The sequence below is a fragment of the Bufo gargarizans genome, chromosome 3 (assembly GCF_014858855.1).
Source record: "Bufo gargarizans isolate SCDJY-AF-19 chromosome 3, ASM1485885v1, whole genome shotgun sequence".
Taxonomy (NCBI): domain Eukaryota; kingdom Metazoa; phylum Chordata; class Amphibia; order Anura; family Bufonidae; genus Bufo; species Bufo gargarizans.
The window spans coordinates 358,414,359-358,428,337 of NC_058082.1; the positions used below are offsets into that span (position 1 = coordinate 358,414,359).

Below are 13,979 nucleotides of genomic sequence, written 5' to 3' on the forward strand. Positions count from 1 at the left end.
ACTGAAGCGAGACAACCCCTTTAATTAAAATAACACAGTAGTAGTATCTGTCCTTACCAATTTCTCTACTGTGATTCACACCTAATTTTGTCTTAAAAAGCATGAACATGTGGCTGCCCCCTCATTGCTTCTATAGGAATAAAGAGGGTAAGTAACATCCAGGTGCTGCTAATCAAATGCTCTTGACTAAAACAAGAAGTTTTGGCCTGGAGTGTTCAACTATGTGTTAACACAGTGCCAAGTACGAAAAAAAAAATCTGCGTCTCTAAAGGAGACCATACACCTTAGGCTACTTTCACACTGGCGTTTTGAATTCCGTTTGTGAGATCCGTTTCAGGGATCTCACAAACGGTTCAAACGGATCAGTTTCGCTCCGTTCCGCCTCCATTCCGCTCTGGATGCGGACACCAAAACACTGCTTGCAGCGTTTTGGTGTCCGCCTGGTGATGCGGAGCCAAACGGATCCGTCCTTACTTACAATGTAAGTCAATGGGGATGGATCCGTTTTCACTGACACAATATGGTGCAATTGAAAAAGGATCCGTCCTTCATTGACTTTCAATGTAAGTCAGGACTGATCCGTTTTGACGTAGACTTTTTTTAAAAGAATAATGCCAACGGATCCGTTCTGAACGGATACAAGTGTTTGCATTATAGGTGCGGATCCGTCTGTGCAGATACCAGACGGATCCGCACCTAACGCAGGTGTGAAAGTAGCCTTAGATATGTGCCAGCCAATGCAGGCCTTTTATTTCAGCTCATCTCCTTTGAGAATAAAGGATCAGGTATGTTAAAATCCAACATGCATAAAACTGTTGTCTGATGTTTGACTAATATGTATGGCCAAAAACAGGGTTTTCGCACAAAAACACCTATCTTCAAGAGCTGTATAGTTCTACTGCAGTCCTATAGAGCTGAATGGTACCATAGCGGACATGTCGGACCGCCACTCCATTCAAAGAGGCAAGCATGAGACCCCATTCTTTTAAAATCTCTGGGATCCCTCAGACCCTTGCCAATCTGTGTTTTTATTGGGAAAAAAAACCTTTAAAGGCTAGGGCTCCATAGAGTCACATATCATCCTCTCACACGAAACTTATTGGGAGTAAACACTTTGGGAATTTAACCCTTGTGATGCCCTGATCAACAGCAATCACAGCATCATATGGGGCCTTGCCTCAGATAGTCCCTGGTATAGTGATAGCCAGGATTAGCGGTTTTGGAGCACATCCCTGGGCCTACCAAAGTCCTGTGCATTTTACAGTAATACACTGGAATACATGGGAATGCTAAAGTATCATCATTAAAACTAAAATCCCTATCTGGGCAAAAAAAAAAAAAAAGAACACAAAACACACAAATAAAAGTCAAAACTAATGGATGAAAATCCCCCACAAAAAAAAAGGATTTGAATGGTATGGATGTGCTAAAAATAGCTGCAGACAGAAGCAAATCTAGGAAGCGTAGTACATAATTTATGAGCACACAAATATCCAAGGCGCGCGCTGCCACAGCGCCAGCCGTGAGCACAGCCAGCTGCAAGGAGCAGAATTACTCATTTTCAGCACGGATAATATAAATGTAAATAACCGGTTTATAACATGAAGGGACATAAGCTAGTCTGGTGACACCCAACCCATCCGCATAGGTAACAAGAATCCATGTGCAGATGCATTTTCCAGAAGATTTTCATGTATTCGTTTTTTTCTTAGGAGGGTAGAAGGTGGCCTAGAAATAGCACTACATGTACTGCTTGGGTGTTACAGTGAATGAAATGCCAAGGGAATGAGTCCAGAGAAAACCCTCTGAAAGCAGTCTGGATCACCTGCAGCATTTCATTTGTCATAGAAAACATTTTTTAACGCTGTTCTGTAAGGCCAGGTCCACATGCAGCGGATATGCCTATTGATTACACCCCTCTATGTTGAAAGAGGGTAAGGCCTGCATGAAAAGCCATAGCAGATATTGACACCCTGCAGATTTTGGAAATCTACACAGCACAGGTCAATTTCCACGGCACGTGGATTCAGGTTACTGGTCTGGTAATGTATGCCAATGCAGATTTTCCGTTTGCAAATCCAGATGCAAAATCTCCAGCTAGTCCGCTAAGCATGGATGGAAGAAGAAAAAAAAAAATATATAATAATCATAGGGACACGCCTAAACTACTCTTAATTAAATGGCAGGGTCAATTGGACCCAAAAAAACACTGGTTCACATTTATTAAAGGGGTTCTCTGGACATTAGGAAAAGAACAGACCGGTTGAAGAAAGATTGTTTTGTTAATACTTACCCGTACCCAGTCTCCGCTGCACTCGCTCAGGTCCTGAAGCACACACATCCGGTCAGGTCCTGAGCCGAAGCGCTTACAGCCGGTATGAGTGCAACAGAGAAAGCGGCATGGTAAGACAGGGTATTAATGAAAATCTCTTTCTTCAATGCATCCGAGAAAGGCTTGTATTTTAACTATGCATAGAGAATCCCTTTAGTAATGGCATCATTTTCCCCAAAGAAACTGAAGAAGGTAATTTCTAGAGAAGTGCTATTCTGTGGAACATTGCCTACGAGACTCACTATAAGAACTGGCGGGCTATGCAAGGAGATCTAGCACCTCCAGAGAGCCATATTTTATTATATATGCCTTTATTTTATTTGTTAAATAGAATCTTTATTATTATATAAATACCAAACATGCAGTTACAGTCATATAATCAATTATGTCCCCAAATCCCTTCCAAAGTCCCACTCTGCAGCAGAGAGGGAGAAAAATTATTAAAAAAAAATAAAGTGGACTTTTCTTCTTCATCTAAGGTACTTTCACACTTGCGGCAGAGTCATTCGGCAAGCAGGAACTGGAACTGCCTGCCAGATCCGGCAAAACGTATGCCAACTGATGGCATTTGTAAGACTGACCAGGATCCTGATCAGTCTTAAAAATGCCTGATCAGTCAGAAAAATGCCAGATCCGTCTTTCCAGTGTCATCTTTCTCCTGATCAGGAAAAAAGACTGAACTGAAGACATCCTGATGCATTCTGAACGGATTGCTCTCCATTCAGAATGCAGGGGGATAAAACGAATCAGTTATTTTCCGGTATTGAGCCCCTAGGATGGAACTCTATGCCGGAAAAGAAAAACGCAAGTGTGAAAGTACCCTAAAAACACATATCTAACATTTCTTAGCGAATTTATCCAAATCTCCAGTAGTACATAAGATCTATCATATAGCACCCCACCTGATTCACCCGACTTTTCCAATGAAGACAATTTGGCTTTCTACAAGAAGTCCAGTTTTGAACTTTAAAGGGAATCTGTCACTAGCAATTTACCAATTTTTTTTTTCATGAATCCATGTTTAACAGAGTACCTGTTTTCCATCTGTCTTGTTCTTTTGATTGTGAGTCTTGTCATTTCTTAAAAAAAAAAATAAAAAAAAAAAAAAAAAATCGATTCTTATGATATGTAAATGACGCTGTAAGGAGCCCAGAGGGGCGTTATTCTCTCTCCACGGTGCCCAGGAACGCCCCTCTGAAGTGCCGTGCCCGGCTAAATTTGGGGGCGTTCCTGGGCACCGTGGAATAAGAATAACGCCCCTCTGGGCTCCTTACAGCGTCATTTACATATCATAAGAATCGATTTTTTGAAGAAACGACAAGACTCACAATCAAAAGAACAAGACAGATGGAAAAAAGGTACTCTGTTAAACATGGATTCATGGAAAAAATAAATAATTGGTAAATTGCTAGTGACAGATTCCCTTTAAAGTAACCTGGACTTGAAAAAGCAACTGTGGTGTTAACATATTATTTGGGAATGGTCTTGGTTAAAAACATTGGACTGCTTCATGGGTCGTGCATTGGTAAATCTGGAATTGTGCATTTGAATTTCTTTTAAATATTTATCAGCAACTGCACTGCCTGTGATAAATGTGGCTAAGGCAAGGAGGATATTATGGATGTATTACCCCTCCATATTATTAGCACATGTCATGGCCAAGCCATAGGTTTAACGGACCTGAACTCACAGCATCATAAGAATTTATGATGCTGGGAGTTCAGGTCAGTTAAACCCATGGCTGGGCTATGAGTGATACAGACGGATAATTAGTCCCGATTTTGCCTGGATTAGCCTTCTTGGTCATGCACCCTTTTCTTGAGAAGATAACGTTTTGTTGCAATGTTAGATACAACTTGTTCTTTCTTTGATAAATGTGACACAATGTCATGGACAAATCTGCCAGAACCACAAATTTTTCACATTATTTTTTTTAAACACTTTTAAAAGAAATTTGCTGTCAGAAAATGACCAATTGTTTAAAGGAGTAACGCCACAATGAAATATTACTTTTAGATCAGATTTTCAACAGAAATCATTTTTATAAACTGTCCCCGAGTGTGGCTATTGCAATTACACCCCTGGTGTGTTAATTCCCTGGCAGAATCTGCAGGTGAGGAGCAGTTTCTAGTCTGCACATTCTTGCTGGCTGCAGGAATGACTCTGCTGCACATGGACAAGTGAACACCGGGGGAAGATACGCGACTGAGCATGTGTGTCCACTAGCAGATTATTAAAACTATTTCAATTAACAAAAAAAATCTTAAATTTTGCAAAACCTAACAGAGAAATTAAAGATTGAATCATCTGGCAACCCATCTAGAAATCAAGCTTTCATGCAGGGTCCCAAAATTCAACATAACATGGAAGGCAACATGTTTATTACAAATCTGGCAAGAGAGAACACTGAAAAACACCAATCAGTATTGGGGCCCATCTCACCTCCACCGATAGTCCCCCTTATGCCTGAACAGTGACCACAACAATCTCCCTTACAGGTGACTTCACACACAGCAGATTTTATAGCACAAAATTTCTGCAACTGAAAATCCGTGCCATTCATCTGAATTGGCTTGCTCTGGCTGGAACCCGCATCCAGGGCATTTGCAATAAAAAAAAAATTATGATAATCAAGGGAGCAAAAATGCAAAGAAAGAGTCTTAAAACACTACCATATAAAATTACAGTATTTGCAGGTTGTTTATAATATCATATTGGCCAGCATGTAACATTTGGCAATAGCAAATTTGGCAAAAAAATGTAAATAAAACATGAAGCATGAACCTGACAATTTTTTCACGTGTTCCTGAAATACCTTCTTTCCAAAGGCTAATAAGAGCTAAATTAAACAACAAAGAGGTGTATATATGAAAATAATAAAATAAAAAAATTGAGATTATTGCACTGAAATCACTTAAATGGGTTTTCCAAGACTATTAAATGCCCCCATATGCCCAGGCCCTTCACAATGAATTTACTTACCTGGCTCCCTGCTCCGCTCCTGGTCCCCGCACAGATGAAAACATCTTGTGTTGGGGGACGAGCAGCCAATGGCAGACAGGGACGAGCCACCCTAGCGTCACCTGTGATGCTAGGGAGGCTCGTCCGTCCCCCTTTCCCGACACCGGATATTTTCATCCACGCACGGGGAGAAGCAGTGGCGGCGGTGCGGGGACCAGAAGCAGCGCAGGGAGCAAGGTAAGTATATTCATTGTGAGGGGCATTTAATAGTCTTGGATAACTCCTTTAAACTGAACTGCCAAAAATTGAACCTCTTAAAAGAAACTAAACATAAAATCCTGTGTGTCTAAATTCTCACCAGATGATGCCACCAAAGCAGTACATTTGTTCTGATGCTGCCAGAGCTTGCTGTGGGTGGGATCCCCAATGTAAAACAACTACAGTTACCATGATTCCCATCCCCTCTCACACACACTGCCTCCATACATCTCTATTACAAGATGTAATGGGGCATTTCAGTTACAGAAAGTCTCCTCTCTCTCAAACACCTCAGATGCCATGGTTTCTACTGATGTAGCAAGTTAAGGGGTTAAACAAGTGCCCTGATGCACAAAGCTGTTAGAAGCATCTTAGGCATTGAGATTGCACATTGCATAGTGACGCAACATTCATCTGAAGAACCACCCTAAGAAGGCAGAAGTCTTTGAACAACCACCATAAAAACACTACAGTGCAATTGCTAAGGAGTTAAAAACTAAAAGGAACTGAAAGACAGAATATAAAAAAATTGTACTATTTTTTAATATACAACGAATAACATTTGTGGAAACAAAAAGCTCTCTAATTCAAGTCAGGGGAAAATAAAATAAAAATTATAAATAAATAAAAAATCAAATAGCAATATTTTGTAGGTGAGACAAAAAAATGTGGAAATTCAATCTAATCAAACTTTAAAAGGACTGTTAAAAAAGGCAAAAGACAAGTTCACTAGGTGGGCGTTCTGTTGATATAACTTAATTTCCTTCTAGATGCTTTACACATCTTCCTCCTTGCCAAATGTTAAAATATACTTTGCAAGCAGCTGATATTCAACAACACAAGGAACTCATTTAAAATAGGATACAACATTAACTACTGAATAGTGTGGATCTGAATGCAAAAAGGAATATAAAAAAAAATATATAATTTATTATTATTATTATTATTATTATTATTATTATTATATCATGTGACTGCATATAGTGGCACACATTTTTTCATGCTTTTTTTTTTTAATGAGACTTTTAATTATTTAAAAGTAATGAAACAAAAACTACAAAAATGTTGGTACTGTCATAATTTTACAGACTCACAGAATAATATTAACATTTTATGGAACTCTCTGCCTGAGGAGGGGGTGATTGTGAGTTCACTAAATGAATTCAAGAGGGGCCTGGATGTATTTCTGGAGTGTAATAATATTACAGGCTATAGTTACTAGAGAGTCGTTGATCCAGGGAGTTATCCGACTGCCTGATTGGAGTCAGGAAGGAATTTTTCTTCCTCTGGGTCAGCTTGCAGGATAACAGGCCGAACTGTGGACAAATGTCTAAGGGTACTTTCACACTATCGTTTTTGTTTTCTGGTATTGAGTTCCGTCGTCGGGGCTCAATACCGGGAAAAAACTGATCAGTTTTATCCTAATGCATTCTGAATGGAGAGCATTCTGTTCAGGATGCATCAGTTCAGTCCCTTTTAAGTTTTTGGGACGAAGAAAATACCGCAGCATGCTGCAGTTTTATCTCCGGCCAAAAATACTGAACACTTGCCGGAATGCCAAATCCTGCCGGAATCCTCTGCGCAAGTGTGAAAGTGTGTACCCTTATTTTCAGCCTTATAAACTATGTTACTATATTATTTTTATTGAACCATATACACTTTAAAAGCGAAAAACCAAAAACAAATGTGGAATTGCAAGAATTCCCCCCCCCCCCCCATTTCAACCCCACAAATGCCTGTAATTTTTTTTTACAATTTTTCAATACAATAAACCATTGTTCCACCCAAAAAAAATACAACTCGCCCCACAAATAAATTCGTCCTATATGTATAATGATGGAAAAACACAATTATAACTCTAAAGGCAGGGAGGGAAAAATGAAAATGTTACCCCTAAAATGTGCTTGATCCTTAAGGTGTTAAACTATTTTTTCATTCACAGACAGAATGAATATTGCAGAAGTTTCCATAAATGATTAAACAGAACCCATTATCACATCCCCAAGTGCCCACAATACCTCACAGCTACAGGTCCTTCTCAAAAAATTAGCATATTGTGATAAAGTTCATTATTTTCTGTAATGTACTGATAAACATTAGACTTTCATATATTTTAGATTCATTACACACCAACTGAAGTAGTTCAAGCTTTTTATTGTTTTAATATTGATGATTTTGGCATACACCTCATGAAAACCCAAATTTCCTATCTCAAAAAATTAGCATATTTTATCCGACCAATAAAAGAAAAGTGTTTTTAATACAAAAAAAGTCAACCTTCAAATAATTATGTTCAGTTCTGCACTCAATACTTGGTCGGGAATCCTTTTGCAGAAATCACTGCTTCAATGCGGCGTGGCATGGAGGCAATCAGCCTGTGTCACTGCTGAGGTGTTATAGAGGCCCAGGATGCTTCGATAGCGGCCTTAAGCTCATCCAGAGTGTTGGGTCTTGCGTCTCTCAACTTTCTCTTCCCAATATCACACAGATTCTCTATGGGGTTCAGGTCAGGAGAGTTGGCAGGCCAATTGAGCAGAGTAATACCATGGTCAGTAAACCATTTACCAGTGGTTTTGGCACTGTGAGCAGGTGCCAGGTCGTGCTGAAAAATGAAATCTTCATCTCCATAAAGCTTTTCAGCAGATGGAAGCATGAAGTGCTCCAAAATCTCCTGATAGCTAGCTGCATTGACCCTGCCCTTGATAAAACACAGTGGACCAACACCAGCAGCTGACATGGCACCCCAGACCATCACTGACTGTGGGTACTTGACACTGGACTTCAGGCATTTTGGCATTTCCCTCTCCCCTGTCTTCCTCCAGACTCTGGGACCTTGATTTCCGAATGACATGCAACAATCCAGTGCTGCTTCTCTGTAGCCCAGGTCAGGCGCTTCTGCCGCTGTTTCTGGTTCAAAAGTGGCTTGACCTGGGGAATGCGGCACCTGTAGCCCATTTCCTGCACACGCCTGTACACGGTGGCTCTAGATGTTTCTACTCCAGACTCAGTCCACTGCTTCCGCAGGTCCCCCAAGGTCTGGAATCGGTCCTTCTCCACAATCTTCCTCAGGGTCCGGTTACCTCTTCTCGTTGTGCAGCGTTTTCTGCCACACTTTTTCCTTCCCACAGACTTCCCACTGAGGTGCCTTGATACAGCACTCTGGGAACAGCCTATTCGTTCAGAAATTTCTTTCTGTGTCTTACCCTCTTGCTTGAGGGTGTCAATAATGGCCTTCTGGACAGCAGTCAGGTCGGCAGTCTTACCCATGATTGCGGTTTTGAGTAATGAACCAGGCTGGGAGTTTTTAAAAGCCTCAGGAATCTTTTGCAGGTGTTTAGAGTTAATTAGTTGATTCAGATGATTAGGTTAATAGCTGGTTTAGAGAACCTTTTCATGATATGCTAATTTTTTGAGATAGGAATTTTGGGTTTTCATGAGCTGTATGCCAAAATCATCAATATTAAAACAATAAAAGGCTTGAACTACTTCAGTTGGTGTGTAATGAATCTAAAATATATGAAAGTCTAATGTTTATCAGTACATTACAGAAAATAATGAACTTTATCACAATATGCTAATTTTTTGAGAAGGACCTGTATAGTCATGTCTCCAACTATGTCTTGTCCATTTCACTACATGGAAAACTTTGCCGAAATACAACTTTATTCATCCTGGAGGGCGTATGAAAATTGTCATCTTTAGGTCAAGAGAGCAGCATTCTTGATGCTCCAAGTCACGCTAAGCACACCCCCATCTTGCCTCTTTCACCTTTTGAGGGCTTAGTGCTTTTTATATTCAGACATGATGTGCCCGAGATTGTTAGAGGCATGATGACTAGATCTATGAGGAACTGTGGGTGGTTTGGGAGGCATTATGGTAATGTCAGATTTTCTTTAAATGGTTTGCCAAGAATCTGTGTAAGCTCCATCGCCCAACTAGCTGCCAGGTTAAATGTGGACCCACAGTGCCAACTAACTGGTTTCGATTTGGGCTAAACCCAATGGCGTTGTCCTGGCAATCCCCTGGCATTTACCCTTTAACTCCTATACAGAGATCTGGACTCTGCTGCAGGGAACCAACCAGGCTGCTGGAATAGTCAGAGTGTAGTTCTGGCATGGAGGACTTTACAGAGAAGTGCAGGCCACAGCCTGCAGAGATCAAAAGGAACGCCAGTGGCCTGGACTGCCACTGGCGAGTAGCAGGGGAAAATGGATTCTGGCCGCTGGCTCAAGAGGAGAGGTAACATGGTGCCAAGCAAACACAGGTTGCCATTGTTACACCAAACATCAGATTATATGCGAAACTCATTTTTACCATGTCAAAGATGCACAAGACAATGTATACCTATGACATATACAAATACATTTTAACATGTTAGGGTACTTTCACATCAGCACCTACAGTGGATATAAAAAGTCTACACACCCCTGTAAAAATGTGACCTATAAACTGTACCACTCAATTGAAAAACAAACTGAAATCTTTAAGGTGGAGGGAAGAAAAAAAAAATAATAATGAAAAAAACTAAAATAATGTGGTTGCATAAGTCTGCACACCCTCTTATAACTGGGGATGTAGCTGTGTTCAGAATTAAGCAATCACATTCAAAATCATGGTAAATAGGAGTCAGCATACACCTGCCATCATTTAAAGTGCCTTTGATTAACCCCAAATAAAGTTCAGCTGCTCTAGTTGGTCTTTTCTGAAATTTTCTTAGTCGAATCCCACAGCAAAAGCCATGGTCCACAGAGAGCTTCCAAAGAATCAGTGGGATCTCACTGTTAAAAGGTATCAGTCAGGAGAAGGGTACAAAAGAATTTCCAAGGCATTAGATATACCATGGAACACAGTGAAGACAGTCATCATCAAGTGGAGAAAATATGGCACAATAGTGATATTACCAAGAACTGGACGTCCCTCCAAAATTGATGAAAAGAAGAGAAGAAAACTGGTCTGGGAGGCTACCAAGAGGCCTACAGCAACATTAAAGGAGCTGCAGGAATATCTGGCAAGTACTGGCTGTGTGGTACATGTGACATTGTGACAACAATCTCCCGTATTCGTCATATGTCTGAGCTATGGGGTAGAGTGGCAAGACAAAAGTCTTTTCTTACGAAGAAAAACATTCAAGCCAGGCTACATTTTGCAAAAACACATCTGAAGTCTCCCAAAAGCATGAAGGAAAAGGTGTTATGGTCTGATGAAACCAAGGTTGAACTTTTTGGCCATAATTCCAAAAAATATGTTCGGCACAAAAACAACACTGCACATCACCAAAAGAACACCATACCCACAGTGAAGCATGGTGGTGGCAGCATCATGCCAAGGGGCTGTTTTTCTTCAGCTGGAACTGGGGCCTTAGTTAAGCTAGAGGGACTTATGAACAGTTCCAAATACCAGTCAATATTGGCACAAAACCTTCAGGCTCCTGCTAGAAAGCTGAACATGAAGAGGAACTTCATCTTTCAGCATGACAACAACCCAAAGCATACATCCAAATCAACAAAGGAATGGCTTCACCAGAAGAAGATTAACGTTTTGGAATGGCCCAGCCAGAGCCTGAATCCAATAGAAAATCTGTGGGGTGATCTGAAGAGGGCTGTGCACAGGAGATGCCCTCGCAATCTGACAGATTTGGAGTGTTTTTGCAAAGAAGAGTGGGCAAATCTTGCCAAGTCAAAATGTGCCATGCCGATAGACTCATACCCAAAAAGACTGAGTAGTACTGTAATAAAATCAAAATGTGCTTCAACAAAGTATTAGTTTAAGGGTGTGCACACTTATGCAACCATATTATTATATTTTATTTTTTTCTTCCCTCTACCTAAAAGATTTCAGTTTGTTTTTCAATTGAGTTGTACAGTGTATAGGTCACATTAAAAGGTGGAAAAAAGTCTGAAATGATTTATCTTTGTCAAATTTTTTTACATCACAGAAACCTGACATTTTATATCCACTGTATTTGCATGCTGAACAAATAGAACAGAAGTGCCGCATTCGGCACACAACTGATTGGAACAGAACCTAACAGATCCCAATCAGCAAAATGGAATCCGTTTTGGAAAACATTTGTTTTAGCAGAGAAAAAAAATGTCTACATGCAGGACTTTTCTCTCTGCTATGTTTGTCACAGAAGCGCCGAAAGAAGCCTCCAACGCAGATGTGAACATGTCCAGTTAAAAAGATGTACTGAGTTTCAGACAACAACCTCTATTTCTTCATTCATTTTCAGAAACCCCTGATATGCAGATTGTAACTATTTCTCAGTTTCATGATTTTCTCAAGAGGACGTGTTTCTCCCAATGTTACATGCTGTACCTGAGGTCTCTGACTCCAGGATGCTGCTGCCTTTACTAGCAAAAAATCTACAGCCCATAAAGGATTTTGTGCTGACAAGACACTGGTCCAGAGTCTTCCACACTAATCTGCTGTGTACAACAATCTCTGCTTTCCTGCTGGTATGTCTAACACTGGACTACTTGGAAAGAAGGGGGGAGAGCGGACACATCTAGGAGCATGTTTTCAGACCTATATCATTTGCAGCAGGACAGCCAGCTATGTACAGGGGTTGCACAGACTCAGCAGCAAAACAGTCGGTAATGTTTAGAAAGAAAAAAAAACATCTATAAAAAATATATACATATATAATTAGTGAAAAGGTGTCCATAGTGTATAATAATAATTACATCATGAAACATTATGTGACTGACATACATGGCCCTCATGCACAAAAACAAAAACTCAAATGAGAAGCATCCATGTTGTGCATAGCAACCAATAAGATCACTTGTACCAGCTTATATAATTCTCTATAACAGGGGTACTCAACTGGCGGACAATAGAACAAATGCCCTGTATGTCCCACGCTCAAGTGTATCTACATCCTCAGGACACAGATACAGTTAAATTCAATGGTGAAGCAGGCAACTTCTGACTTAATGTCACTCAGCACCTCCCGCTCTTGTTTTATTGACAGCCCCTATGATTTCAGAGCTGGTAACAGAGACACAAGGGGAGCCACGTGCAATTAGAGTGGTGTAACCAAGATTTTCTCATGATTAAAAGGGGGTCAAATGTTTAAAACATGCCCCCCAATCCCCTCATATAGATTTTGCTCACCCCACAACGCACGGATTAAAACGTCCGGTGACGAGGGAGCAGCCAATACCAGGCCACGACGGGGACGAGCCTCCACAATGCTAGGGAGGCTCGTCCCCGTTGCAGCCTGCTATTGGCTGCTCCCCCTGTTGCCAGATGTTTTGATCCGCGTGACAAGGAGATGCAGTGGCAGCAGTGTGGGGATCAGGAGTGGGCTACGTATAATCTATATAAGGGGCCTGGGCATTGGGGAGGCATGTTTTAGGCTTTGGATAACCTCTTTAAAAGACTGGATTTTTACAAGGTAAAGCTACCTGGAAGTGTAGCGGTGAATGCACAACTCCTGGCTGCTCAAAAAGTAGTACAGTATAATACAATTCTATGGAATTCTTCAAATGCAATCTACATGCTGCACATTTTTAATGTCTGGATTTTTTCCATGCTGATCAGGCTTTCATATGTGCAGCATGCCCATTGTCTTTAGTATTGTTCATAGACTAATTCCATTACCTACAGTAGAGTTGAACTCTGCTATACAAAAAAATAATATAATGCTCCATAGAATGCGATGTGTTTACAGCATATAATACAGACCACCAACACCATACAGCAATACAGTAAGGACTATAGGCACACATATTCAAATCCTGCTTAAAACTTGCAACCAGTTATCAAAAGCCTACAATAAATTATATATATATATATAATATATATCACAGATTATTTTCTCTTGAAGTGCCAGTTCTCCCGACATTGTCCTGCTTTATATTGTAAAGATGTCACCTCTCTCAGTGGAGTTGTGACACAAAATAACCATCTGCCTGATGGAGAGAAGTCTCAAAGCTGTCATGTCTGTGTCTCAGGTGCATGATCTGCCTAAACATTCAAGTATCTTATTAGGAGATGTACACTCCAGCTGCGAGAAGTCTTAGAAAGATTTCAGTCCTAGGAAGACAAATGGACTAGTACACAAAGGAGGGGGACAATAACTCTGCTGGACAAATGTGGGAGGGTGGACATTGATGCCAGATAAAGATTATATCACTTTGCCTGTCTCATTTCACATTTTTAACATGAATGAGATGTAGGTTACCCAGTCTCTGTACTAAAGAGAACACTACCATAGGATAAAAGAAAACTAGAAAATATATAATAATTATTATTCCACAACCCAGAATTAAAGGGTGCATATCAGAAACATAATATAATTTTTAATGCACAAAGAAATCAGAAAAAAACTTTTATACAATGAAAATATTAAGTAATCGTGGGCATGACATTTTTCTACTGTACTATGCAAGTTTAAGATGGAATAACAGATCTCCTTTGG

General features: G+C 40.3%; 1 protein-coding gene across 11 annotated transcripts in view; it reads right to left on the reverse strand.

Annotated features, from left to right (window-relative positions):
• The window catches only part of LOC122933105 (protein 4.1-like), a 183,619-nt gene that overhangs the window by 93,395 nt on the left and 76,245 nt on the right, over positions 1–13,979 (reverse strand). The window lies entirely within an intron of this gene.